Below are 24,545 nucleotides of genomic sequence, written 5' to 3' on the forward strand. Positions count from 1 at the left end.
ATTCGTACATATAGTAGAACACAACAGCGTAGACATAATGACTTTAGAATGGCTGCGATTGGTGGCGGTAGAACAACAAAAGCAATAATAAATTAAAATAACAAAATAGAAGGCGGCACATTAACATTAAGGCTGTATGTAGAGAGTGTCGAAGTAAAACCGAAAAAAAAAAAAAAAAATTCACGCGTCGCTAGAAAATTTGAGGAATGCGAAAGGCTTAACGAATTGATTAGTAAATTGTTAAATATATATATTTAAATATTAAATAAGTATATATGTATGCAAGTAGGGCCAATAAGTAAGTATTGGCTTAAGCAGGCAGTAGTTTTCAGAGTCTACACCACTACAACTTGCCCTCACCACTACTAATTCGTATCCCTACAACTTCGTCTCGTATATAATCCCTGTTGAAATTTTATAAACGCACGACTATTTTTTTATAAAAACATGGTTCATACTTGCAAGAAATAAAAATAGAAAAATAATTTAAAAAAAATTTTAAAAAAAGTAAAAAAATATTTAACAAAATAAAAATAAAAAACTAATAAAATAATTTAAAAAATTAAAAAAATTAAAAAAAAAGATTTCTTCAAAATTAAAAAAAAAAAATAGTTATAATTTCTAGAAAATTTTTGGGTATGCAGTTTTATAGCCCATTGAATTTTAGTATAAAAGGTTTAAATCTGAAGTGGCTGCAAAATCACATTTATTTGTGATGAGTTCTTTTGCTGGTGGTCTTGTGAATTGTGTCTCAATAAAATAAAACAAAAAAAATGGAGCATTCATTATATGGAATAAAATGCATAACAACGAAAAAAATAAAATAACTATCAATAATCAACGCAGGGGCATTTACTACCAATTTCAGTAGGCACTTGGAGTTAGTGACGCGAGTACATCACCTATACTTCTCAAGTGTCAACCCCACTTTCTCGTTGTTTTTTTTTCCTTGTTCACTCCTCTCGGGAGCATAGAGCCTCGACAAGACTAAGTTTTACGTTGGTTTCGTTAATTTATTTTGATTTCTGACAGGGTAGGTGATTAGCCTGCCGCTACCAGTCGTAAGTAGTAGGAATCCCCCACCTGCCGTTGCTTAGGAACAACGCCTTCTTACTGCTAGGAGCACCATCTGTGTTTCTGCTGGCGCCACTGATGCAATGGCAATGAATTTGCTTGTTTTAGCAGTCATAAGGCGCTTACTATTGTGCTGAAGTAAGGATGGAAAGGATAAGTGTTTGGGGTTGAGGAATGAATTTCCACAACCTCTGGAATGGCAGGCTAGTGAACTTACGCTAGACTACCTAGGCCGCTTCTCGTGGTACCTGCTGTTTAAAACGAATAGGGCTCTGATGTCCGATCATAAGCGACATAACCTTAAAACTTTGCGCAGAGCAAATGATGTAGCCACCCAGGCAAGTGGACTGCTATCTGGAGCATCAACTGGCAGCCCCAGCATTGGAATCGGATGCGGTAGGCCTATCACTTACCATCAGAGATGGATTAGCGCTAACACCTGCGAAATTGCTAGGCAAACATGGCCAAGGCTTAATCTACGTCTGTCCAAGAGTATTATAAGACTGAGTAGACTTCAAATAAGGACCTTAGTAGGGGCCCTCACAGGGCATTGTCTCATAGGAAATCATGCAAGGAGATTAGGCGTATACACGCATGATTTCTGTCGTAGCTGCAGAAATGAGGAAGAATTGGAAACAATTCAACACCTTTTTTGCACATGCCCGGCTCTATCCAGAAGCAGAAACCGATTTTTAAAATCCTACTTCTTAACGAACATAGATAATCTATACACTTTAGGTATCAACAACCTTTTACGCTTTGTCAAAAGCTCAGGATGGTTCAATATGGGGAAGGGGAAATGTAGCCCAGCCCCCGCGGCTCACAACGGACCCATTCCGTGGTCTAAGTGGCATCGTTGTCTCTATGTGCGATGCGGCTGCCAAACCTACCTACCTACCTACCAATCCTAAAATAACCAGATTACACGGAGGACGGTTCCATGTGAAGAAATCCACACAAGTGGGGAAGTCCCTGATTGCAATTCACTTGAGAGTGGCCAGGACGATTATTCTGCATTCAGTTCAAGCAGCTCATATAATCCAAGCTTCGCCCAAGTATCCTTTGAGTAGCTCCGGAACATCCGTTTGAGAGTGAGTTAATGTGAGAAGGCAGAGCATCCCAAGATATCTGGTTGTGCGCTTGGTTTGAGAACCGCCACGTAAAAATCCTACCCCATTGAACAAACGACACCAAAGCCTCGGATGAGAACTGCTTATTCTGACGACGACCCCTGCAGAAGATTACCGTCTGGCTCTTTTCTTCTCGCTGAAACCACAGGAAATAATAACGTGAATTTCGAGCTACTTTCAACTGGCACAAAAGTATTTTTTCTAAAAATTCTGACTAAAAAATTAGAGTTTGAGGAGATTAGGTTAGGTTGACCTGGCTGGCTGAAAGCCATCACATAGACCTATTGGTTCTTAGTGGCACCAGATGTAGCTTGACCTTTACGTTTCCTTGTAGTAGGCTTCTTGTAATAAGCCTGCGTCTGTTGCGAAATTTCGATGAAGATTTATTGATTTTTTTGAAATTTTTGAAATTATTTATATAATTTAAAACTTTGAGTTATATGGTTTTTGTTGTAGTGTGAACTATATTTTATTAAAAACTAAAAAAATTAATAAATAGTTAAAACTTTGCAATACATCGCGCTGCCATTATTGCAAACACAGGAACGCCTGCTCCGTATCCGGCCAAGGACTGCCAAATCAATAGCATTCCTCTGAAAATATATGGGGACTGTTTGGTGCTGTTTCTACAACAAAATGGAAAAAAATTAAAGTACCCTAACTCATAAAAATAAAACTCTGTGACGTCCTGTCCACCTAATTACTTATGCATAGAAGAACTTCGCATTGGTTAGAGTGGCAAGTATTGAAGTCTATACCACTCTCAAATTCAAACGCAACCGTTATTGATTACCGTGTGAACGGAGGTTGGTGTGCGGTCCTTAAGTACTAAGCGAAGGTTATGCGGAGGATAGAACAACAAAATAGTGGGAGTAATTCATTTGAATTTCGTAGAAAAAACATAAAGCCACAAAAAAAGAGTCAACAAGATTGAATAACATAATTAAACAACAATAACAAAGTAGTAAAAACAACAAAGAAACCAAAACAGCCATTATATGAGAGCGCACACGTGTTACCGACTCACGCAGGAAATCAACAATGTGGCGGTGATTTGCCAAATGCCAAAAGAGTGGTAAGGCTGTGGCGTAGTGAAGAAAATAAAATGCTGGAAAATTTTGTTAAGCGAGCTTTTGGTATAGAGGCTTATTAGTTTTTGTAGAGGATGGGTAAGAACAACATGTCAAGACATGGCGCAGCGCAATTACCAAACAACAAATACCATAATTGAATTGGGCTTTGAGTTTGCCACAGAAGAGCGGTGAAGGCATGCGTACTCAAGCGATGTTAGGGCTATGGAAAAGGGTGATTAATAGCGGCAAAGGCATTACAAGTCCCTAGAGGAATGTGACAAATAGTGCAGAGAGTGGAAGAAAAAATAGAAAATGTTATATAAATTATAATATGAAATGCAGGAGGGCGGCATAAAAGTGCGACGTATGAAGGACTTTGCGAGGACGAGGTGGGATCTTTTGTAACTTAACGACATAGTATGCAACTGTGGACTACTAAATTTAAGTGGACTCGGTTCATTGACTTGCGAGATGCGATTAAATAAATAAGTCAGTGTCATGCAGAAAACGTCAACTATAGAAAAAGTCCATGTTTCGTACAAGAATTGCGAGCTGTATTTTGCACGCCATTGAGAAGCTCCAGCGATGCGGGGTTCCATGTCAAACTAATTTTATGAGAAATATTAGATGAAAAAATAATTGGTACTTTCAAAATTTTACAGATCGCTATTAATTTTTTACCTTACCTTACCTCTCTAAACAAGCGAGAAAAAATTAAGATACAAAAAACTTCACTTTTTTTTTAAATTAAAAAAAGAAAAAAATTAATCAGAATATTTAGAAAATTTTTGAGTATGCAGTTGGATTTTGATAATTTTTTTTGCTGATGTCATCGAGCATTCGTTATGAGCGAGAAAGGCATAAAACCATCAACAAAAAAAAAACTATCAATAGTCAACGGGAATGGAGGAAGGGCATTGACTATCAATTTAAAAAGGATAAATGGGGTTTGGTGACGCGAATACATAGTTTATCTCTCCCAAAAGCTGTAACTAACCAGGTAACTGGCAGCTCCAGCAGCTCCATCAGAATCAGATACAGTAGACCTATCACTCACCAATTTTAAAACAACCTGATTACAGAAACCGCGCACCTTTCAAATAAATAAATTAAAATACACACAAAATTTCGCAGATCACATTTAATTTTTTTGTTCCTCCCTAAACAAGCGAGAGAAAAACCCCCTTTCTAAGATCTACTAAAGCAGGCTCCTGCCATAGAAAATCGCTGTTCATATACTCTTATTCTAATATTTTTAGCAATGCAATATTGCTTTTCCTTAAATTCTTAGCTTCTCTTACTTTTTATTAAAATTTTGTATCAATACTAAGAGACAAAATTTATTTTATAAATAATTATAACTAATCGCTTATCCCCGAAAATTTCGATATTCAAATCTATAAATTTCTCTGACCAATTTTAATTAGCCAAATTAAAAATGCGACTCATATTTCAAATTCGTTTTTAACAAATACCAACCAAAGCGCGCTTGACACACTAAAACCAGCACGAAATCGCACAATTTAACCACCATTCATATTCAAGCGCTGAACTCAGTCTTACAAGCCGCCGATCTGCCCGTCGAACGCTTACTCGCTCGCTTTTTACGCATCAGCATTTAACCTTGAATTTTTGTTGAACGTACTTTTTTGGGAGCAATGAACGTTTTGGTCAAAATAATAGTAATATAAACTAGCAGCCAAGCGAACGGTGGGCTGCAGCCAGCAAATCAACCAACCAACAAAAAATAAAAGCACGAAGAAATAAAAAAAACAAATACATATACAAATTAACACTGGCGAAGGGGAGGAACGTCGGCGAGTATTAGTATTATAGCAAAAAATAATAATAATAATGTTAAAGGAAATGAATACAAAAACTATAGAAAAATAGAAAAATGAGCCAAATTCACCGGGCCGAGCGACAGCAGCAGAAAATGTACAAAAAATGTATGTGAATAGTAGCTGGCATAAATTAAATGGGCAAAACGAACAAAAAGTCAAATCAACAGACCAAAAGACAAAAATAGTAATAATACATAATAATGAAGGTAGCAACAAAAAAAAAACATATAAAATTGAAAAAATTAAATAAATTCATAGTTAGACTGCAGCGGCTCTGGGAAAGATGGGAAGACGGTGAGATTAGTTTTTAGTATTTGGTAAGAAGTAATAAACTAAGTAGTGGCAGTAATGAGCAAGCACAAACTGCAGTGACGGAGAAGCATAGAAGGTTTTGGTGTACTTTAATAAAAAAACAGGAGTAGCTCTCGCCATTGGAGATGGAAAGAAAGCAGCAGAGATAAAATTAATTTGTGTGAACGATGAACAAAAATATTTGTTCAATTTCCGCTTATTTCGAAAAATTATTTTTTATCATTAATCTGCACTAAGGGGTTACATACACTTAGAATTTTCAAAAAAAAAGGTTTTTTTTAATTTTGTTTTTTTTTTTTTTCTTTAAGTACATAAAGGGTGGTTAATTTCCAAGGGCCGATGTTGAATGTGAACCACACCTAAACTTCAAGTTTCTTTCTGCATTTCATTTGACATTTTTCAATTTGAGACTAACTCAATTTGAACAATGGAAAGATACACAATCGAGCAACGCGTTAAAGTTATTCAGGCTTTTTATGAAAACGGGCGTTCAAATCAAACTGCATATCGCGCACTTCGTGATTTCAGTGACAGATTTTCACCTCAGTGGATTCGTCAATAAGCAGAATTGCCGCATTTGGGCGAATTACAATCCAAGAGTGATTGTCGAAAAACCAATGCACCCACACATAGGGACTGTTTGGTGCGGTTTATGGGCCGGCGGCATCATTGGGCCGTATTTTTTCCAAAATGAGGCCGGTCAGACAATTACTGTGAATAGTGTTCGCTATCGTGAGATGAGAACGAACTTTTTATGGCCCGAATTGGAAGATATGGATGTGGACGATATGTGGTTGCAACAAGACGGTGCCACTTGTCACACAGCTAACGAAACAATGGCTCTTTTGCGCGAAGAATTTAATGGCCGAATAATCTCACGTCGCGGCGATGTCAATTGGCCGCCAAGATCATATGATTTGACACCGTTGGACTTCTTTCTTTGGGGTTATTTGAAAGAAAATGTGTACGTTGATAAGCCAGCAACAATTTAAGAGCTAAAGGATGACATAATTCGGCATATTAACGGCATAGAACCTCAATTATGCCTCAGCGTCATCGAAAATTTGGACCATCGGATGGAGGTGTGACGCCGAGGCCGTGGCGGCTATTTGGCCGATATTTTGTTCCATAAGTAATTGAACCATATCAATATTATCATAATAAAGAGAAACGGTAATAATTTCCTAAAAAAAATTGTATTTTATTCAAAATCAACACCGGCCCTTGAAACTTAACCACCCTTTATATTTAAGAATACACACAGAAAATTTAATATCGTTCCGGTGAATATTTTCGAAGTTACACGCAAATTTGAAGAAAAAAAATTGTATCCTATATAAAGTGCTTTTCAACCCTTAAACGCGTTTTTCTCAAAATGGTGTTTTCAAAGTCGGTGACCAAGAGTACTTGAAAACGGCTTAACCGATTAGTCTCAAATTTTAACACGAGCTTCTTAAATATATTTTTTAATAATTAATCGAAGATTTTTTCTCACCGATTAATATTTAGTATTTTTTTTTAAGCAATTTAAGAACGAAATTTGGTCAAAAATCGATTTTTTTTAGAAACCGTCATTTTGTCAAAAAAATTATTTTGCTTATTCCTGCGATTAATTACTAGATTCAACATTAATTTAACGAAATCTGTTTGGTTTTTTTAATTTCAGAGGATCCAGTTCAGAGATATAGTGGATACCGCAAAACGCTGTTTTTGAGAGGAGCTACCGGAGATCAGCTGTAGCTCCTTTCCAAATAAATATTTTTACTAATACTAAGTCTTAAAATACAGTTAAAATATAATATTTAATAGTCTTCTAAGAAAAAATTCTGGAAAACTCACTTTTTTTCTGCCTTCTAACTGTATATAATATAACCCCTTAAGATAAGATTTTCGTCTAGAACAATTTTTTAGCACACGAAGTTAAAGTAAATACTTAAACCAAGCTTAAAAAACTCACTGTTTGACAAAGAACTTGAACTTCGGCTCCATCCTCATAGGCTCACTCAGTATGGAAAAGCACATACGCAACGATTTTTCACTAAGTGTTTTCTATATTTTTGTATATGGAAACTATTCCGCAAGTTATTTTAAAAGATTTAAAAGGATTTAAAAGTGTATTAATAATTTTTCGTGCTCGTGCAGTTGCATTTGGTGAAATACTAGAAATTCGCATTCACATTTTACGCGCAGTTTATTCCGCGACATGAATTTCAAGCTCTAAGAATTCGTTGAAAAGCAAAAGTGCACGAACAAGAAACTTCTTCCTTATTTATTACCTTATTTATTACGCCACTTCGTAGATTTGTGGTCATTAACTTTTATTGCAGTTACCAGTTATTGCACTAATTATTTGGCATTAAGCGTAATTTTTGTATAAAAGCGCCTGTGTGTTGCAGGCGGAGTGACCTTTAGCACATCTGCCACTTATTGCGTTAACAAAACCCAGTAAAACTCAGCGCCAAGAGTTAATAAATAGTCTAACAAAGGGATATGAAAGGAAAAATATTAGAGCGAGGCAGCTCAAGCGATGCTTTACGCCCCAAATTACATAATATTTGTTTGACGCAGAGAACAAAGAAAATGGGTGGTAAAAGTAAACAGCGGCTAATACTCGTGCACGCGTCGACAAGTAAAAAATAGAAGCAAACGGCCTTTGACGTTGGTGCCGAAAAATGAGTTTGTATTTTAATGATAGACGGAGCACAATAACTATTATGTGGTTGGTGGGTGGTAATGGCCTGCAATGTGGCCACATGAGTGGGTTAGTTAAATATTTTATGTAAGAATATAAGAATAAGAGGAACATTTCATGTGGAACACAATTCAGTAGTACACAGCAGTAAAGTCTGTGGGGAAGAAAGCTGTAAATAAAATTAAATGAAAAGAAAAAAAATTAAATAGAAATAATGACTGCACACAGAAGACCGACGATGCAGATGACTCGGAAGAATCACCTGATAGATTTGGAATTGAGATTGCATTCAATTTACATAAATTGCAAAATTAAGAGTGAGAGTGATGGTGAGAGTAAGAATGAGAATGAGTAAGAGTATGAGAGCCGCAGCCCGCAATGAATAATTCGGTCTCTCTGATCAGCATGACCAGATTGGGCAACGTCAATTGGAATGCGAAAGCTTGAAAGAGATATTTTTTGCTAAGCAAAGCAGGACAAAAGCGAAAGACAGCTTGAACGAACGATCACAAGAAACCTCACGTATCACATCACTTTCAATCGAGTGACGAATATATAGTATTTTAATGACAGCAGGTTTTTTCATTCCTCTTTTGTTATTCATTGCTTTGCATACATTCTTTTTTCAGTAGCGATCTATTTAGGCGCTGTGGTTTCGCATAAATTATTTTCAGTATTTATTTATAATTTATAATTTTTTTGTATTAGTTATTTTGCTTTCCACACACACACCGTACGTTTACTTACATGAGCCTAGAAAAAACAAAATTAAAGCAAAACAAAAAAAATACATAAAACTAAAGTAAATGTCAATAATGATGACCACAAAAAGAGCAAATTGGCAGTCATATCACATACGAAATACTAATAGTGGCCAACACACAGCGATTCGCCGAATCAAAAAAGGTAAACTTTAGACGTTTTCAATTTCAGTGTACGCTCCCAGTAATTATTGCGGCATAATTTGTTTTTATTTGCAAAGCAATTTCAATTCCCAAAAAAAAAACAATACAAAAAAAATATCAAAAATTCCTTAGCACCAAAACAGTGAACAGTGAATTCTGATAGCGTTCAAAAAGGTTACACAGGCTTTGTTGCTGCATGAAAAGTTGATGGAAATTAATTTGAAACGACACACGTGCGCGAACTAAATGCAAAAAATAGAAATTATAATAATAATAGAAAGTGAGTTAACGAATGAAGGCGATAATTTACAAATGCAGCTGTGACTCAATAGCGTGGAGCTGTCACAAAATGTGCGACAATGTACAATTATCCGAATGGTTATGTGACAAAAACTCTATACCCGCTGAAGAGCAAATAGCAGATAGGAAAAGTAGAAAGTGCTGACCATTTCCCGCAAGATGACTTTAGTTGGGAAATGCTTCACTATTCTCACTACGCTGGGTAGAAGAAACACTATCTTGTTAGGCTGCCTAGCAAGACATGAAGTTCATGACAGCAATGAACAAGCGGATTGCCTAGCGAAACAAGCAGCTACTTCAAAACTCCATGAAAACATAAAAAACTTACCACACAACAAGGAATACAAAGAATTTACACGACACTGGCGGCAAATTGCAGGAGAGAGACAGCCAAGACAGAGAGAACTTGGGGAGAACTTGCGAGCTCTCACTAAATACTATACGGCACACTTTAGTCTTCATTATCATTTCAAGAAACTAGAACTAGCAAAAGCAAGTGTCGGTCGTTTTGCGAGCTGAGCGATGAAGCGCTAGAAAATTGCCTCTGCGAATATTTAGCTCAAGATACATAGCGAAAACTCGCACACTTAGGCGTGACTTTAGATCCATTGGCGATATGGAACGAAATGCCTGATGAACTGGATAAAGCAATTAAGTCTTCAATTATAGACCAATAGATCACAATAGGAATGCAATGCAATAAGAATAAGGTCTCCAACACCATCACACAGAGGTGAGATGCACGTACAATCTTTTATCAACAACTGATTTCGCATCATCTGTAGACTATTCTGGTCGAATACCATCAGCAACGACGCGCTGTGGAGATCAACAAATGAGCAGTCCATCCAATGGCAAATCAAACGCATAAAGTGGCGATCGATAGGTCACACAGTTAGAAAACCACCAGATAGCATCAGAAGAATCGCACTGAACTGGAACCCGCAAGGGAGTAAAGGTCGCGGTCGGCCAAAGATCACATGGCGAAGGACGATGTTGCGCGAACTAGCTGATACCACATGGGACGGCGCAAAAACAACAACCCAAAACCGTGTACTCCGTGTACACCGAGCGCAGTGCACAAGGATATAAAAAATAGGAATATAGAATAAAAATATCTCACGAGCTCCTCTCGGTTTTTGAGCAGTCACCGATCGTCATCGTCTACCTCCACTAATGATAGACCCAGGAAGCGTGCGGTTTCGACGGATTGGATCCAAATGGGCAGGAGTGTTAGCATGTGAATAGGTGCTTAGTATCATGGGAAGTAACTTTACATGCCGGACACATATTGGGTTCGACTAGATAGTTGAGTTTAACCTATATGAAATGTTCGGTTTGTAGTATATACTTCATTAGGATCTGGCAATGCGGTGTAGTTACCGATCGTCATTGCCTAAACTATCTAACGGTGTGGTCAAGAAGTGTGCGGTTTCGACAGGTTGCGTCGAGCACGAGAGAGGCGTGGAGATTGGGTTTAAGAGGGCATGTGATATATAGGTCGAATTGAGCCAAAGTTTCCGTGGATCTCACGAATCAGTTGAAACTCTTCATCTGCAATAGGTGAATTTTGTGAGGATTGTTTTGTGCTATAGTCTTCCAGGGTGGATATAAAAAATGAAATTTCGATACATTCCTCAGCATCACCACGAGCAAGTTGAAAGGTCGGAGCAATCCAGCCAAAACAATGTGTGCAGTTTAAGGACCCATTACTTTATCGACAGCAAAGCAGCGGATCCAATGATTTTATTCTTGCATGTCAATCGTCGAAAATGTTTATAAAATCCTAGTAATCGTCCAGTTGTACATTCCTCATAAATGTTTGGGAAATGCTGCTGGGGTGACGGTCCTTTGGGTCGTTTCGATAACGTAGAACCGATTTTCATGTGAACGGGAAATCGGCACGTCGAACCGGTAGGTGCAGTCTTATTTCACTGCGTGGGAATTGAATATTAGGCAGAAAACCTGTAGGAGCCATTTGACTAAGGATAGGTTTTTGTGGCAGTCGGCTTAGAGTAGCCAACTCGCTTAGACCATGGAGGTCCGTTGCCTAAGGATAACTATGTGAAAAGTGAAAATGTGTTGAAAACATTTAATTTCATCTAATAATCTTAACTTAATAAAACAAAGGAAAACACATAGTTACACATTACATCACTGGCGCCAGCAAGAGGAAGCGGGCGATCGCGGTAGTAGCGCAGTCTAACGCAATTTATCGAAGTCCTCGACCATCTGTGCGATCCTTCTGCCAGAAAAATGTGAAACACAGATGACGTTCCACGCAGTAAGAAGGCATTCTTCCTAAGCAACGATAGGTGGGCATTCCCACTACTTAGGACTGGTAGCGGCAGGCTAATCACCTACCCTGTCAGAAATCAAAATAGATTAACGAAGTCAACGTCAGACTGAGTCTTGTCGAGGACCTATGCTCCCGAGAGGAGTGAATAAGGAAAACACAACTATGATTTGCGGTATTCACTTTCAAAGAAAGTTATTTTAACTAGACTGTTTTTTCCATGCAACAAAAGGAGTGTCAGAAGTTATAGCAAATGCTTGAAAAGTTACTGGGTAATTTTTTTTTTCGTCAAAAAACATATTTCTAACAGTAGCATTGAGTTTATAATCCTTGTATAGCTGCTATAAAAGTAAAGATTTTTTAAAGTCGTTATCGGTTATTGGAATGAAAAGAATGCGAATTTGCTACACAGACATTCTTCAGCTTATCTCGCCCTGCTTGTGGCTACCAGTTTTCGCAAATTCGTCATCAGATTCATGTTTGTTATACCAAATTTATTAAAAAAAAAATTTTATAACTCGGGTTGCTCGAAAAAAATTGCTTAAGCTATCCAACGGTTGCACAACCCACTCCTCCACTGAAAATGAAATAACTTTAACCGCATAAAAAAAAAAAATCAAACCGAAAAATCAATTGAATTGCGCAAACGTGAGCTTGCGAAGTGGAGTGCTTTACAAAACTACCTTTCTTCAACTACCGTTAGAGCACATAAACGTAATTGCTTACGGCGCCGAAAGCAGATCAATTGATTTTCGCCCAATTTCACAATCAACAGCAATTACCTGTAGTACGAAGAAGCAGCTGCCCGCATTCTCCTACTTACTACCCACTTCTCCTCGCAAATTGCAGCGCAAATTTTTTCCTACACCTCCACTTATCTCCCCATAAAAACCCACAAACAACGGCAACACTTGTGGGAAGCGTGCAAGCGAAAGTATGGCAGCACTTAAAGACACACCAAACAAATGTCAGTTGCTAAACAAAGTGAAGTGAAATGTGGAGGTGCAGAATAGAGTGCGACGAATAGCTGTGACAATTGAATGAATTGGCAAATAAAATGAAATGAAACGAAAAAAATTGGCACAAGATGATGCCCAGAAAACGCTATTGAAGCTGGATTGGGTAAGTAGTTACACCAAAAACAGAGCATAAATTGTGTGCAAAAGAAAGGAGTTACTGCCAGCGAATGTGAAATGTTGACCATAAACGGTAGCTGGCCAAGCCAGTCAACCAGTTGGCGAAGAGGGGCACAGAAATCAAGTGGGTGTAAAGGCGACATTTCGCAAAGCATAGCAGGCGCAGTCGATTTTACACAATTCCATTGAAGTCGTTGCGGTTGAAGCGGTAGCCGCAGCGGCACGGCAATGAACGAGTATTTAGGTAGTTGCAGTCGAGTGACAGCGAAATGGAAAGGTGTTGCCAACGGCCAGATTTTGTAACAGTCACTAGAAAATGCAATCGGCAGCGATACTTGACATTATTGAGTGCCGCCATTTTATGGGGCCTCTTTCACGTACAAATAAAAGCTGGAGTTTTGTTTTTGTGTTTTCTTTTTGTTTTAATGGCCAGTAGCAAAATATGAATGCTGTAAAAAGAAAGTGCAGCATATAAAAAGACATTAAAAGCTGGTGTGTGAAAAAATGTAAGTAGGCCCGTATTCTCTCGCCACACAATAATCGATCATTTGAGTGTCGAGGGGTTATTGTTGTTGTTGTTGTTGTTGCCACTTATGCAAATTTAATGCACGTTTCTTACCGTTAAGCGCTATTCATTACAGACAACAATAAAAGTGGTTAATACGTACAGCAACGGCGATGAATGAAATCAAATTAACCGTAATGTACAATTCAGTTGAGAGTATGGCTGCAGGCATTGCAAACATTACACACACTGCGTATGTATGTATGTATGAAAGTGTGCACATTGGCGGTGCGCTCAAAATGATGGCCTTGATTTTGCTTGGACGTTGTAAATAACTATTCATGTGCGCAAAGCGAATTTAAATTGACTTTTATTTTTCTTTTTAGTGCCTCCTTTTAATGGTGTCTTTCACTGGCTGCGGTTTTATGGTGAATTGAGTATGCAATTAATTTTGATTATCGGCAAATTTATGAACAAACAAAGTATTTGCTTCATTTGACTTTGACTTTAAAATTACAAAAAAAAAGAAACAAAAACAAAAAAAGTCAGCTACTTTAAATTTGTTTTCTAAATTTTGAGGTTTAATTAAAAATAGAAAGTTTTTAAGTTTGAATTTAAAAAACAACATAATGATCTCATGTCAAAAAAACTAATAGAATAATAAAAAAAAATTTTTTTTTTAATTATTTAAAAAAATCATAGATTAATAAAAAACATAAAAAAAAAATTAATTTAAAGTTTGTTTTTCAAAATCGGGTAGCGTTACTTTAGATTTTCATTAAAACCATAAAAAATCGCCATTTTACAAGTTTGCATATTTTTAATAAAAAAAAAATTGATATCACTTCAAAAAAAATCATAGAATAAAAAAATAAAAGCTAAAATTTATTTAAAAAAAATCATGGAATAATAAAAAATAATTATTAAAAAAAAAACATAGAATAATAAAAAAAAACATAGAATAATAAAAAAAAATATAAAAAAAAAAATATAAAAAAATATAATATAAAATTTGTTTCTGAAACTCGGATAGAGTTACTTTAGATTTTCATTACAAACATAAAAAAACGCCATTTTACAGGTTTACATATTTTTAAAATAATATAATAATATTTTAATTAAATAATAATGATTAATAAAATAATATTTTAAAATAAAAAAACAACAAAATTGTTAAATCAATTTTAGGCTGCATTCCAAATTCTGAAATAACCGCCATTTTGCAGGTTTATATATTTTTAATAAAAAAAAAGTTACTTCATTTTTAAATCAAAAAAACAAAATTCATGAATTAATTTTAAGTTTGGTTTCCAAATTCTGAAGGTGGGATAATTTGAGGTTTTAATTAAAAAAAATGGAAATTTTTTTATGTTTGTATCTTTTTATTAAAAAAAATTTATTTTCTAACTTGGGAGGTGGAGTGACTTGAGATTCTCATTAAAAATATAATATAACCGCCATTTTTCCAGTTTGTATACTTTTAATAAAAATAAAAAAAAAATATTTTACTTCAAAATTAAAGCAAAAAGCATATATAATTTTACGTTTAGTTTCTAAATTCTGAGGTGGGGTAATTTGAGATTTTAATTAAAAAAACAAAAATGTTCAAGTGTGTATATTTTTCTGAAAAAAAATGATGTCCTTCAAAAAAATTATCAAATAATTAAAAAAAGTTTGTTTTTCAAAATTGGAGTAATTTGAGATTTTTTTCAAAAACTGCTATTTTCCAAGTACATATATTTTTATTAAAAACAAACAAAAAAAATAAAAAATTAATTAAAAAAAAAATCAAAAAACCAACAAAAATAATAATCTTAAATTTGTTTTTCAAACTCGATGTGACTTAATGAAAGTCTTAATTAAAAACAAATAAACGACATTTTTTATAAAAAAAAAGATCTCCCTTTAAAATCAAAAAACAAAAAAAAAATCTATTGTACAATATAATTTTAGGATTGTTTTTCAAACTCTGAAGGGGGCAGTTCGAGGATTTAATTAAAAAACTCAGAATTTTTAGGTTTGTGTACTTAGTAAAAAAAAACGATTTGTCAAAATACCAAAAACCATCTGTAATTTCCAAATTACTTTCAAAAAAATTTATCTCACTTCAAAATCAAAAAAAAAAAATTAAAAAAAATTAAAAAAAAAAATGAAAATTAAAAAAATTGTTGTAACTTTAAATTTGTTTCTTAAGCTCCCATAATAGATTTAATGGAAATTTTAATTATAACAAATAACCGAGACTTTTCAGTTTGCGTATTTAAAATAAAATGTGGCTCACTTCAAAAAACAACAAAATCTTTAAGTTTATTATTTATACTCCTACGAATTGATTTAATGAAAGTTTTAATAAAAAACCAGAATCGAGATTTTTCAAAGTTGTATACTTTTAATAAACAATAGCCATCTAAAATAAATAAAAAAAATATAATAATTCTTAGCTTATTTTCAAATTGAGATAATTGATTTAATGGAAATATTAATAAAAAAAATAGCTGAAATTTTTCAATATTGTATATTTTTTATAAAAAAACAAAAATTATCTCACTTTAAAATAAAAAAGGTATCATTTTAAGTTTGTTTTTCAAACTGAGATAATTGATTTATTGGAAATATTAATAAAAACTGAAAACCCGACATTTTTAAAACAAAAAAATTATTTCACTTTTAAATAAACAAAAAAAAAATCAGTTATTAAAACTGCTTTTTTGGCAAATTGCAAAGGGATACTTTGACGTTGGAACGAAAAAAATAAAGGAAATGTTCCATTTTTATATTTTTATAAGAAAAATATTGACGACCACACTCAAGTATTACTTTGCGAAACGTCCTTTTCAAGCTTCTCTGTATGGCGTACAAGATTTTAAGTTATTTGTACGAAAAAGACAAATAACGGAAAAAAAAAATTAATTATTTAAAAACAAATTAAAATTTTATTAAAATTTTTGTTTTGAAGTTCGAAAGAGATATTTTAAGGTTTGACTTAAAAAAAGGAAATTTTTCATTTTTATAACAAAAAAATATTGATTATGAATGATTGAAAAATTATCTCTGCGATACCTCCTTTTCAAGTTACTCTTTACTCCTCACAAGATGTTAAGCTTTTTGAACGAGCTTTGGAATGGAAAGCAAAAAAAAATTAATTATTAAATTTATTGTTTACCAAATAATTTTCATGCATATCAGCAGCACTGAATTTTATAAATTTTTTGCCAGTTTTTTCATCCGAATGAAAAATTAATTACAAGAATAGAGGTTTTCGGACGATAGTGGAATGAAACTCATTTAAAGAAAAATATTAGGAATATTTTTTCAGTAGCATTTTACTCGAAATTAAACAAGAAACTGTCATTATTTCATGATGAGTATCTTCTTCTTCTTCCGGTCCTTAATCTCTCGTGGGACATAAGGCATCAACCACCCCTGCAAGCGATTTTTCTGATGCTTTCAGTTTCCCTTTCAACTGTTCGCCTGACACTTGACGAGATTACTTGACTTACACGCCGAATGGGTTAAGCAATATGAGGCATTGAGCTGACGAAAGTGTAGAGAATTTTTTTTTCATTTTTTTTCAATACTTTTTTATAGTATCCTTGTTTAGATATTACATTTCTAACCTTCTATTACAAGCCCTCATCTACAATTATGTCTATCATCCTTCTTTTCTACCTCCATCTTTCAATATTGCCATTTCTGACTAAGAGAGCGTCTAAGTTACTCTTACAAAAGCGCTCTCAGTTCAGGTCATTTTGTTGGAGGAGAGCTATTCTCCCGCCAAGTCTGAGTGACAAGAGAATGCGACTTTTCTTCTCGAAGCATTTGAAGCGAATTTACTTTAAAAAATATATGAAACTTTAAGCAGCAGATATCAGATTTAGTGTGACGATATGAAGTTTGCTCGATCTCAAAATAAAAGTAGCACACCTCGTAAGCTAAACAACTTTTTACCCATTGTACTTATTTATTTTACTACATGCGCATACTTTTTATGCGAAAGTTTATGCCCGATCACCATACAAATTGGGTTACAGCCGAACTTCGCTTCAATGCTTGGCTTCGAGCGTTAAATTGCATCAAGGTTAACGGTGTTTTTTATAGTAATCATGATTTTTACATTTTTATTACCATTTATTTACAATTATCACTAGCGGCGTTTTGTTGGTGTTGTGCCGACTTGAAATTTATTTATTTAACTTTCGCGTGCCCACAAAAATAAAAAAAAGGAAATTATTGCTCGTACACTCGCAGTATTGCAGAGTAAATTATGCTGCTTTTTGCCACCATTGTTGCGTGAAAAGGTATCCAATTGTAATTTGATTACTTAAAGTGGCAGATTAACCATATTCACGCCATTTCTGATTTGCTGTGCGGCTTTTCAAAAGAAGTTAAGAAAAAATCAACGCAAAATTGTTTCAACAAAAAAATGAAAAAAGGCGAAAAAATATTAATTATCCCCGTGCAAAAATCAAGCTTTAATTAAAGGAAGGTACGCACACATATACAAGCGTATATGCGTAAAAATACAGGGTGGTCGATTAAGGTGAACTATAAATGTTTATGACTTTGACAGCTGAAAGAACCTAACAAATTTAGTTTATTGTGAGGCATTTACAAAGTGGGTCGCATTCCACTTGAATGAAAGGGGGTAATATTGAAATCGTATATCGAAAATCAACAATCGAGTAATTAGACAGAACCGGTGATGCCAGCTGACCCCGTAGCAGATGCGATTTGACTCCATTAGCCCATTTTTGTGAGAGCGTTTTTAAGACTAAAAATTCCGCCGACCCTATAGAGGCGTTTCAAGAGCTAAAAGATGAAATTAAAGTTGCCATTAGTGAAATAAAAACCGAAGCTCGTGAAATGTGCGAAAAATTTTAATTAACGGGCAATAGCAGTTATTGGCATAAAATTATGTTCCATATTGAAAGGCGGTTATACATTTTAAAAGTATAAAAATAATAATAAAATAAAAAAAAAAATTAAAATTAAAAAAAAAAAATAAAAAAAAAATAAAAATAAAAAAAGCTTTTACTCTCATCCGAATCAAATAAAATTCCAAACACTAATTGGATCACCCTGTATATTACTGTTGTATGCAACGAAGCCAACACGTTTTGAGCTTATCGACGACTTCATTTAGCGCATGTCATATTTTTCATTCAACTTTTATTTAGGTGCGGTTTTCACGTTTTGCAACATCTTTCTTAACAATTAAGAAAAAAATATTAATATTTTTAAAAAAATGCATAAACATTATTCATATAATTTTCATTATTCAACGTATTTTTTTTTTCTCAAAATTTATCCGCTTTAAATACCTATTTATAAATTTAAAAAAAATGTTAAATAATAAAAAAAAATTTATTTTTATTTAATATTTGTTTTTTTTTTTTACTTATGCGGATTGCACGCATATTTGTGTCCCAAAATAAGTGGCACAAGGTAATTGTGCCATGGCTTTTGCAAATATGTGCCTGCGAAAAAGTGTAAACAAAAGCGCTTATACAAACTAGTAAAGAAAAGGAGTGCAAGTGCAAATATGGCAACTACACAAACTTGCGCAAGCTAACAGAAGCCTGCGCGCGCGCAACTCAATGAAGCCGAAAGTGAAGTAAAGTAAAAAAAAAATATATAAAAAATGTTAAATTGCGTGGGAACAAAGATTTTAAAGCCATTAGCTAAAAATAATTGTAGAGATTTTGATTCAAAAACAAAAAGCAGATAAACGTAAAGCGCCTTTGAAGCTTTGAAGAAGCTTAGACTTTTAGCAAAAAATTATGCCAAATGCTTTCGCAATTCAGTAACCTGCTCGCAGCCGCAATTCAACTACTTGCACACACTGAATATTTCTAAAAGCGATTTGTGCGCGCTCCGAGTGTTCTTTTGTTCTGTTAATTTCTTTTCATTTAGTATGACTTTCAGCCTTTCACTTTTTAATTTGCCACCACAGTGGCGTTCACTTCTTTGTGCTACTTCTTTACAAACCATTGTTCGACCAAACCAGCAACAATGGTAATAAACAGGTGGCTGTCTCATACATGGCATGGCCGCCGGACAGCGCGCAGAATTATTTTAACTTTGATGTGAATGCAAAAGACAAAAAACTGGTAAATTTGAGAAAATTGTATTAGAATTTTTCTAATCATTTATTGGCTAAAAATGTACTTAAAACAACAACAAGATTTAATAACAATTAGAGAAAATTGTAAGAATTTCAAAGAATTCTTTTTTTTTCTTACATGAAATATGCCTTAATACCGTGAAAATGTTAGGAAAAATTTTAAGTAAATTTTTTCAATTTCTCAAATAAAAAAAAGTAAAAACAAAATTTTAAACAAAAAAAAATTCTAAATACAAAAAGAATTAAAAACAAAAAAAGGTTTTCTTTACTAAAAAAAAACTGTTTAAAGAAAAAAAAAATTAAATATAAAAAGAATTTGAATATAAAAAGAATTAAAAACAAAAAAATCTTTTTTTTTTTTAATAAAAAAATTAAAAACAAAAATTAAAAAAAAATTTAAATAAAAAAAAATTAAAAAAATAAAATTTTTTAAATAAAAAAATGTTTTAAAATAATAAAAATTTAAAAATTTAAAAAATATACTCAACAACATTAAGTTGAGAAAAATTGTCTAAAGCCTGAACTCCATACAAAGCATTCCAGGGGTTCAGCGCTTACAGCTGAATACCGTTAAAACATCGTATAAAGCCTGGCTTGATATGGATTTATAATCCTAATACCTCTCATGTTTCTTCTCTTAATACGCTTCTGAGTTCGAAGAGAAAGATTTAGTTGCGTTTTTTTTTTTTTTTTGAAAAACATTTTTTTTTTCACGAAATCATTTTTAGAAACTATTAGAGGGTTAGGGCTAGTTACTTAGGTATCATAAATCGAGCTCTTCACTCTTACTAGAGCCCTGAACTCTTACTCGAACTCGTAACTCTTTCCAATTTTTTCTCTTATTAATCAATTAGATACTTCAATCTCACGACAGGTGTAATCTTTTATGCAAGCAAATAACAAAAAAATGAAAAAAAAAACAAAAAATACAAAAAACAAAAATCTCGAGCATCCGCATTCTTTATGGAAGTACATACCACTTTTTGAATTTTCGGAATTTTTTTTCAAATTGTTACTCTTCTGCGCATTCTAGTGATGAATCGGGCTAAGAAACTATGTGTTCCATGCATTTTCGATAAGTGATGTGTTCAACAGTTCTATGCAAAACATAGCGTGGAACATTTGTTATTCTTAACAGAGGCATATAACGGGTTGAAATGTACTACAAAAATATTTGTCTTAAAATTCTAGTATAAGTCACTACTAGAATCCATTGTGGGAACTTTGTTTTTTTTTCTGTTTTACAGTGTTAACCGTACTGATCTTGCGGAAAGGAGATGCCAAACCATGCTGCGGTGGGAAAGCCGATAGGACGCTGAACCGAGCGGCAGATGGACGGCGAAGCTCATTCCATCTCAAAAGGCGAAATGGGTTCAAAGGAACTTCATAGAAGTGATTTACTTCTTAATTCGATTCCTCTCGGGCTAGGAGTACTGCTGCAGATACCTACTTATAACGCATAGCCAAGGTAAGCGATCTCAAATGCATACGAGTACACTGCAAAGCGCCGAGCGATGACGCTGAACACACGTTTTTTAGTTGCGGAAATAGATGCTTTGAGGAAGCAGGTTGGCGACATCGCGCCAAGCAACATAATCAACAAAATTCTCGAATCGAGGACAGCTGGAACACGGTAAAGATATACTTCGGACGTACTACGTACAAAAAAGATAGACACAGTACAATAAAGCAAAGCCGCACAGATAGAGACGGAAGAAGACGTGCCTATAACATGAAAGATGGCTACAAATACGATGGACCCACACGTGGGAGAATAGAATTGGTACTTTATCGAAGCCGTTTTGGGTCGTCCCGGAGCAATGCAGACAGAAAGCAGTCCAGGGAAAGGTATATCCATAGAACTAGAGGAGGAATTGTTTTAGTGGCCACACCACTCGACTCAGTGGGCGATTGTCGCTGTATGAGCGAAGGTATTTGGAACCCTACTTCACCCACCAAAAATAAAAATAAACGGCGCTGATCTCAGCTCTATTTATTACGCTTGGTTTATCACAAAGCCACAGTTAACATGGGACAAACTTTTAACCCAATCTGTGTTACATTCGATTCTTGAAATATTTTGGACAACCGGCTTGCATTGCGTCAGAAAGATTGTAAAACTTGTTCAAGTCAGCTTGAGAGGAAGAAAGTTTTACGTGCCCACATTTTTGCGCCAGCCACTGTACTTTTAATTTTAAATTCATTAGGGCGGTTTTTTGCTTTGAAGCATTCTTGAACGCATAAGCCATCAATAATATTTCCGACTTACAAATTTTCGAAAGCAGCGATGACTTAATACTATATACCAAACGATTAATTATAAAAGCGGTTTATTAAAATAAATAAGTTTTCTTAATTTATAATTACGCATACATTTAATATTCACACTTGTAATTTGTGTGCTAATTATTGAGTGTCGAATTGTAGTAATCAACAATTATTACCGTTTCAGGAAACGCATTGGCTGTGGCTCATTAAAGTATTTAGATAAAGAAAATTTTGTTGGCAACTATATAAGGGGTGTGTTTTTTTTGCATACATGCAGAGCTTTCGATGTTGAAATAGCAAATGATGTCCACATTTTGTTGGAAATGCGCTGATTACTTAAATATAATTGTAAAACGTAGACCTGAATAATATTGAAAATGCGTAAAAAGTTAAATTTAAAATACGACATGACTTTAAATCTGTGAAAAACAAAAGATAACAGCAGCAGCAACATAAAAAAAAAAAAAACAAAAAATCAAAAATTGAAAATTAAAAATTGAAAATCAAAAATCGAAAATCGTATGGACGTTGCCGGCGAAATTTGAACAGTCACTTTGCCTTTTGCGCACACCTCGCATAATAAGCGCAAAATGTTGCTGATTTAACTGATTTTGTTGCTTGTGTTGTTGGTGCTGTTTTTTTTTTTTCAAACACCCGTTATTATCTTTTTTACCAACATTGCCACTTACTGCATATTAAATCGCCTTTATTAAATATCATAATTTGACTAACCTTCTTGCTCTTCCGCCATTTTAAAAGTTAATGAACTCTTTTTTTTCATTGTTTTAAAGTTTGAGCAAAGCAAAAACAAAATTGCTATAAATAAAGCATTTCAATTTGCATAGTTTGTATATATTTTTGTAAGTATTAATTAACTCTTTTGTTTTGTTTTAACTTTTTCGGTTTTGTTAGATGTTTTGAGCATAATTTTGGCTTAGTATGTGTGTAGGTATATCCACATATTCATATGTATGTGCATCTGTATATGTATTTTGCTAATTATTTTATGCAAAATGTTGCCAAAATGAAGAGGCAACCACATTGAAAGCAATGGGAATACTCGCCAACCTTTGGTCAGTAGCTTGGCGGGATATGCTGGCTAAAGTTGTCGTTTATTAGTCTTTTTGTATTACTTTCAATGTTTGAGTTGAGAGAGTTTTTGTTTTTTTGTTACTAACCAGCTGAATGTCAAGTTCAGGGTCTCATTGACTTTGGCACTCTTTTCGTGTGTAAAACAAGGAAAGTAAAGCATTTGAAATCCATGTTTGTTCGATGCTAGAAAAGTTTTTGTCTATTACTTTGGTTGATTTCAATATAATTTGTTTGCGCATAATTAATTTAATGAATTTTTAAGTTTTTCGAGTACAAGAGTAATATGCGACATATATTTTGGTAGGTACATTAAGATAATAAAGAAAAAAGAAAACACATAATAATAAAAATAAAGCAAAATAAAAAATAAATATAAAAACAATATAAGCAACAATAAAACAAAAAGTTAAATAAAAAAAATTTATAAAAAATTGTAATAATAAATTAAATAAAAAATTAAAACAAATCAAAAGCAAAAATAAAAATAAAAAAAGAAATATTCAAAAAATTATGTAAAAAAATGATATATAAAATAAAAAAAATTAAAAAACAACACTAAAAATAGAACAAAAAAAAAAATAAATATAGAAAAATGAAAAATAAAAAAAAAATAAAAATAAAATAAAATAAAAAATAAAACAAACAAACAATAAACATAAAAAAACACAAACAAAATTATATAAAAAAAATAAAAAATTAGAAAAACAATAAAAATAAAACAGAACAAAAAGAAATATAAATATATACGAAAAATTGGAAAACAAATTAAATGCAAAATTTAAGAAAAAATTAAAAACAAAAAAAAAATTAAAAAAAACAAAAAAAAAATTAGAAAAAAAACAAATATATAAAAACTAAATAAAAAATTTTAATAGAAAACTGAAAAACATAAAATTAAAAAATTAAGTATTAAACAAAAACGTTTAAAAATAATAAAATACTACAAAATATAAAAAATGAGAAAACAAAACAATAAACAATTTAAATAGAAAACAAAAAAAAACAAAATTAAGGCCTTTCTAACGATTCATACACACATACATACAAATTAGTTTTTGTTTATGACTGTCATCAAAAAGTTTTGGTCAAAGCAGAGTTATGCAAACTGCCTGTCTCAATGGACGATATTGCACGTCAATTGCAACTACAGTCAAAAAAATATACAAAAAAATATACAAAAAAAATCAAAAAAATTATGAATACAAAATTAAAAAAAAAATAATAATAATATAAATAAAAATTAAATTAAAAAAATTAAAAAGAAATAAAAATTAAATAAAAAAAACAATACAAATGAAACGAAAAAAGTAAATATATAAAAAATTTATAAAAAATAATATATATAAAAAAATTATATAAAAAATAAAAAAAAAAATTATTCTTAAAATAAAAAATTACAATGCAAAATACTTAAAAAAAAACAATAAAAATAAAACAAAAGAGAAAATAAATATAAAAAAATTATGAAAAAAATTAAATAAAAACTTAAAAAAAAAGAAAAAAAATAAAAACTTATTTAGATATGTAAATTTAAATTTAATAAAGAAAATATTTTAATTAGGAAATATAAAATACATAAAAATGAGAAAACAAAAAATAAAAAATTTAAATAGAAAACTAAAAAAAAAATTCGGGACTTTCTTTTTTTATTTTTTACGACTGTCAGAACTGTTACAGAAGTTTGTAAATTTCCTCTCTCATTGAGCGGTATTGCACGTCAATTGCAACTACAGTCACAGAAAACGACTCTGTTACTAATTGTCACTGCGGGAAAAGTTTTGTGTTGTTACAACA

The 24,545-nt window shown here is 33.0% G+C and overlaps 1 protein-coding gene across 1 annotated transcript in view; it reads right to left on the bottom strand.

Annotated features, from left to right (window-relative positions):
• The window catches only part of LOC128867545 (ecdysone receptor-like), a 95,074-nt gene that overhangs the window by 18,702 nt on the left and 51,827 nt on the right, over positions 1–24,545 (bottom strand). The gene's annotated exons all lie outside the window — the stretch shown is intronic.

Source organism: Anastrepha ludens, chromosome 6, assembly GCF_028408465.1.
Source record: "Anastrepha ludens isolate Willacy chromosome 6, idAnaLude1.1, whole genome shotgun sequence".
Classification (NCBI taxonomy): Eukaryota; Metazoa; Arthropoda; class Insecta; order Diptera; family Tephritidae; genus Anastrepha; species Anastrepha ludens.